We start from the raw sequence: 6,354 nt of genomic DNA, 5'->3' as shown, positions 1-6,354 counted from the left end.
TGGTTCGAATCCCGGCCAAGGATAGGTTATTTTGTGTATGGTAGGTAATTCATCAGTCCCTCCAGACACACTGCTCATATGATTGTAACATGCAATTAATATAATGATGTATTAGTTGACTCCTGCATCACATTTGGGGGGGGAGGGGTTACAGATCAATGTGAGTATTTGTAGCTTGTTTAACGACGCTTTAACTAAATCACACTCTGAAGCGCTGAATGACTTGATGACAATGACTAATGAATTGAGAATGTTGTGACTTACCTAGAAAGTAAATGTAAAGCTGTCCCTGTGCTTAAGCAATTAAGCACTACTCCATAAAGACATATTGGGGAGTAGATGTGCCAGGCGTTCTTGACCTCGGCACTAGTTTGAGGTGAGTGGTGAGTTTCAGGCCCCGGTCGCTTTACCCCCGGGGAAGAGCCCCCGGTACCCATTGGATAGGATGCTGGTTGGGCCCCAGAACCGGTCTGAATGATGTGGAGAGGAGAGAAATCTCCCCTTTACCGGTACTAGAAGTCCGAGCCGTCGGTTGTCCAGCCCGTAGCCAGTCACTGTACCGACTAAGCTACCCCGGGTCGTAATTAAAAATAGTACAACTATATTTTTCTGGAGGGAGTGAGAAAAACACGAACAGCCCAGACAGGATAGATCTCCAGGATGTGATTCAGAGGCGTTAGCGTTGAGCTACCATGTTCTGCGCTGAATAGTACACACTTGGTAAAAAGTCTTTATATAAAGCAATAATCAACGTTATATGACTTCTGTAGTTGTTAAAGTGGCGTAAAATAAGAGGACATACATCTTCGTGTTAGGTTTTCACGTTTGTTTCCCGCTTGTTTAGTGATTCTAAATGTAATTAATGTCACGAAACCAGCAGCTTGTTTGCGCGGAGAAGTGACAAAACTTCCGCAAGTCGCGAGGTCACACGAACCGTTGTAACGGTGCACACGAAAATTCCTTTTGGATTAGGCAGTTAAGTATCTATTGTCGAACGCTTTGTTACTGAGAGCCAGGCGACCCCGCTCGAGTTGAGACACAATGGAAACAAAAACACTTCCAAAAGTCGGGGCGGACAGCCAGTCTGGAGTACTTGAAAAAAGGCGAGTTACCCGTGTGCATTACTACGCCACATAGGACAGATCGCCTACAGACCAAACAGATCAGGAAACACTACACGCTGCAACAGCTGGACTCTGTACCACGATCATCCTGCTTTTCTCAGCCGCTACCCCAAGTCCAAAACGTGGCCGCGCCATAGCTCAAGCGGTTAGTCGCTGGTTTCCCACCGTGGTGGCCCGGGCTCGATTCCGGGTCTGGTCAAGTGGGATTTGTGGTGGACAAAGTGGCGGTGGGGCAGGTTTTCTCCGAGTACTTCGGTTTCCCCTGCCAATCTTCATTCCACCAATTGCTCCAAAATCACCCTCACCTATCATCTGGGGCTGGTACAATAGGCCAGAAGTGGCCGCAGTACAAGGGACTTAGTCCCACCTCACTTGTAATAAAAAAAAGCCCAAAACGTAATTTAACATCTCACAAGAGCAATCATTCATTATTTTAAAGCCGTGAACGTATGCTTATATAAACTCTATTCATAATATGTTTCATTTTTCGTTATGCTCCCATATACATAAGCATGCACTAAACAATACAGTCACAGAATATCTAAGACTGACAACCCTTTAGGAAAACATAACAAATGAATAACATTTAAAATGAGCAATAAGTTCTGGGAAGAACTAATCGCCTACTCTCCTTCGATACGACACGGACCCCCAGAGAAAACAACGTCTCCAACAATTCTTCGTTACCGTGGGAACGTTTTTACCGAGTTGTTACCTAGCAAACATAAAGGGACACACAGACAGAACCGCAGACACACTCGTCCAGTTCTGTTGTTGCGTGTAATTTCTGCTGCTGGAACGTTTTTACCTAGCCGTTGCGTAACAACGAAAGGATGAATACAATTTGCCGAGAGTTTGTCTAGCAACAATAGGAGGGATACCCATACAGATACACTTGCGAGTGGGGAGGGACTTATGAAGAAAGCTGTTTAGATGTGCTTAGATGCTGTGACATACATACCAAGTTTCATGGAGACTGGTTCAGGGATTCAAAAGTTCATATGGGGGAGGGGGGAAATTCGCTGATATACAGACAGCATGGTGATTGTATAAGCCTGTTTCAATTTCTTCAAACTAAGGAAAGTAGGCTAAAATGACTATTATTCAGAAGTGCAGTATATAACTAATAGACATATAAGGCAAAGCTTAAAGTTTACACTGTGCTTTAGTAATTTAGCGTCACACCATGAAAACATACTGGGGAAGAGAAGGACTAGATCCAGCGTTCTTTACCTTGGCAGTAGACAGGGGTGAGTACCTAGTTTCACATTCCGGCCGCTTTACCCACAGGGAAAGCGCTTCCGGTACCCACTGGATGACACACACAGAAATAAGAAAAATGTCGGAGATGTAATAAAGAAATCGAAGCAGAGGAAGACGGTGATGTTACATAAAATAAAATTTTAGAGCAATGTCAGGTGCGAATGAGGGGCATATGCAGTACAGTACAGTGTTAGGTAAAAATAAAGTTGCCCCTGTGCTTAACTACTTAAGTACCACGCCATGAAAGCGTATGAACGAGTGGATATATAGAGCCACATTTTCTTGACCTCGACACTAGCTGGAGGTGAGTGGTCAGCTTCATGCTCCTGCGGCTTTACCCCCGAGGATATAAAGCTGAGTTTGCCCCCAAATCGGTCTAGAGGCTGTGGAGAAGATAAAAATCTGTATTTTCTGCGGGAATCGAACCCAAATTACTGACCGTCCAATTCGTAGCTAGCCATTATACCTACCGAGCTATCCCGGCTCCCTCTTTCTATGTAGCTACGTAGCTACTGATTATTTACTTTTGTGGGTTACCGTTTACCAGTGTCCAGCAGCAGTCAGTGAAAATACTGGAGCCCACTTAACTGGTTTAACCTTGAATCTTCGGTATTTCTTCATGAAAGCCTTGTTCATAATCATCACTAGCGGGGGAAAGCCGGGTGTGAGTCCAGAAAATTAATTTTAATGACATTCTGCATCTTTTGACTTTATCTGCACGTAGAAGTTCTTGAACAAGTGATTCGTAATCATCTGCCTTGAAGTTCCCGAGGGAATTTGTGGTCACTGCCATGAATGATCTCCAAGCTGTATCTGCAGCTTCAGACATTTTTATCTACCGCGCTGTGGCTAATGGTTTCTCTGCAAGGCCAAAAATAGCCCTTCCTTCCTTCTGAAATAGGTGATGCTCAGAAATTGCTGCTCCAACCAGAGAAACCCGCTGCTATTTTGATCGATAACTCTTAACAGAATATTTTTGTACTGACTGCAAGAAAACTGCTTTCCTGATTAGCGATTGTGTTCTTGTTGCCACACCTCATCTTCGTTTATGTGTTTGTTCACTTTTTCTGTATTAATGTGTGCTTGCCTGTAATTTGACTTTGACTTTATGTAGTGTTCGTCCATAATGTAATTACCTGTATCTACACTGTGTTCTGTCAGTAATTGGCCTTGTGGCTGTTGCCTCGGAACATAAATAATATAGAATTGTATTATTATCATCATCATCATAAGTGGATCTATACATCCACTCCCGCATACGCCTTCATGGCGTAGTGCTTAATTAGTTAAGAAGCGGCCTCCGTAGTCTAGGGGTAACGTTCCCACCTCGTGACTCAACGTACGCGGGTTCAAACCCGGCGGAGGTCGTGGAATTTTTAAGGGCGGAAAATTTCAGGGAACAAGTCCTCCGGGAGGGACTTTAAGCCGTGGGTCCCGTGTCGTAGCTTTACGGCACGTAAGAGAACCTCATGTCCCAAGGGGACCTCTGAGTCAAATTCAGGACATTTCCCGCCCAACAATAGTCTCTAACGCCTCTGGTAGATGGGGGAAGCATCGAGATACCGCTGAGCCAGTAGAGGCCGAACTCGCTGGCTGAGTCGGGACTGATGGCACGCACCAGTACCGGCAGAGTATGGAGACTGGTAGAATATCATAGGGGGACGCACAATGGACCAATATCTGGTCTAAGTGCATGGGGAAACCCACCCTCTCCAATAAACAACAACAACAATAATTAGTTAAGCACAGGTAAAACTTTAACTTATTATTTCGGGAAGAAATTATTACATTAGCACAATTTCTTCTAGACTACGTTAAATTTGTCGGACAAATCCTCAAAATTTCGCACCGTCGCCTAACTGTTCACTGTAGTTTTTTACCTTTAGTATCTCATAGGTAACGTGAAGGCATTTTTGTGACCACAATTCCAAACATCACAGGTTTACTTGGAATACTTAGTATTCGCCATCAAACCGAAAGCTTACTACAAATTTCACGTGGACGCCATTTTGTTGTTTTACATCCTAGGAAATGCTAGCGTAGGAAGATTTGTACGCTCATATTTTCGACGATCTATTATTACAATACATCTTTGAGATCTAAAAAATTAAATGGCTGTAGTGGCGCGAGCCAAACACTCCCGAATGCAAATTTAGAGCGTTATGGGCATGCCAAACCTGATGGCATAAAATCTATGCCGTATTTCGTGAGTATCGGTCAATTGATTCGTCAGCTGAAATGCGGCACAGACAGCATGGTAATATCATAAGCATATTTTCTAACCTTCAGAAGTAATGTAGACCGAAAACTTATCCAATAGCCGTATCGGAAACAACAAAAGAAACAAGCGAAATACAAAGCAGTAGACAGCCATGTAGTTAAAAGTATTACATTGCAGGCCTCTTGAACTTCTAAATACTCTAAAATTGTAAATAAAAAAATTTCCTCCGGGCCGGATTTGAACCAGCGACCTATGGATTACCGCTTCAATTATCCAACTACAGTCCACCGCTCTACCAACTGAGCTACCAGAGGAACACGCCTGGAGTTTGTCACTTGATGTAGACACAGATCAATACCGTGAAAGCTCAACAAAATAGAAACCACAGTTAAAGTCGTGGTTAACTGCAAAATCGTCATTAATTACGATCCTTCTATTTTAACCTCATGCTGCTTAACAACAATCAATGATATTTTCACATTAATCTGCATACAGTTTTAATTCCTTCACTATATTAACAATACGTTCGTTTAGTTAGCGGTGTAACATAGCAACGTCTTCCCTGTTCCGCGTACAGTTACTTCATATGAGTACTATAGTGTCACGCATGACCGAACAGGCTGAAAAGCAAAACAAGACTGTACCACACACAGTGTCAAAGTCAAAGTTATGTTACGATCGACGGTCAGGCGACTAGTCTGTCTTGGAATAAAGCACCCATCTGTGGCCTTAAGACCAGATCTTTGTTACTGTATGACAGCTGCAGGCTTGTTGATGTGGGGCGCTCTCTCTGACGGGAGGACGGGGCGTTTGCCAGAGTCACAGTCAGCAGTAGTAAGTCTGATGTCAGTCCAGGCTCAGTACAGCAGATCATGCCTACGAAATCTAGTGGTCACTTTGTTGCATGAGATTTAAGAAAATTCTTGTAATGGCCACCGTTTTAGCACTAGCCTTCTGTAACACAGCGCAATTAAACTCTGTCATAATCTGCTGTGCTGTCGTTACTACTACTTTCAACTCTTTGTCCAGAGGCAAACTGTTTACATTTGGGGCCCGAACTGTTCGTGTTGGAGTAAGGCCACAGGGACCACGGGTTCCTTTNCTGCCACTGTCACCTGATGTGTCTGAGGCTGCTGCTGTTCCTCTGTCCCGCCTCGGAACGCCGCCGCGAAGGACATGCTGGAGGCGTCAGGTTTGAAGAGAACACCCTTCCTGTTGTAGTCCCGGGTGTCCTCTGAGACTGCTTTTTCTGCATTTCCTCTTTCGCGTGTCTGCAGCCCTAATAATTGGCGGAATGGGGGGTTTCCTCTTCCGTCAACCAGGCAATTGCAGCATGTTGAAATGGAAAATGTATCCCCTTTCTCGGGGCACTCCTTGTGCATCTGATGGCCCCGCACCACAAGCAGCGGGGAGGTTGCTGGCAGTTATGCACTGCGTAAGGCCACTCTGAGCTCTGCATGCCTCCTCCCTGACCGCGATGTGACAGAGACTTTGCAGTCGGAAAATTTCTTGGGATTTTGCCGTCATTGGCAAGATTATTAGGAAAAGGGGGAGGTTTATGGTTTTTGATCCCTAGGGAGCTGACCGACGGGTGACTGTCATCTGTTTGACGCTAACGTCAAACCGAGGCTCACCAGCCCGTCAGATGTCTCTTATGCAGGGGTGTTGTGTGGCAGTTGACGTATCACCGCCTTCATAGATCTCTCTGGCTACCCCACACAACCTGAATGCAGTGTAGATAAAATT

At 44.6% G+C, this 6,354-nt stretch overlaps 1 non-coding gene across 1 annotated transcript; it reads right to left on the bottom strand.

Annotated features, from left to right (window-relative positions):
• Positions 1-4,830: 4,830 nt before the first annotated feature.
• Trnay-gua lies at positions 4,831-4,922 on the bottom strand. The gene is given in 2 exon segments: positions 4,831-4,866; positions 4,886-4,922. It is a non-coding gene; the product is annotated as a tRNA-Tyr (tRNA).
• Between the last annotated feature and the right edge of the window lie 1,432 nt (positions 4,923-6,354).

This window comes from Cryptotermes secundus, unplaced genomic scaffold (assembly GCF_002891405.2).
Source record: "Cryptotermes secundus unplaced genomic scaffold, Csec_1.0 scaffold1105, whole genome shotgun sequence".
NCBI lineage: Eukaryota > Metazoa > Arthropoda > Insecta > Blattodea > Kalotermitidae > Cryptotermes > Cryptotermes secundus.
The sequence above is the reverse complement of the archived record's forward strand: the minus strand, read 5'-3'. Positions and strand labels throughout refer to the sequence as shown.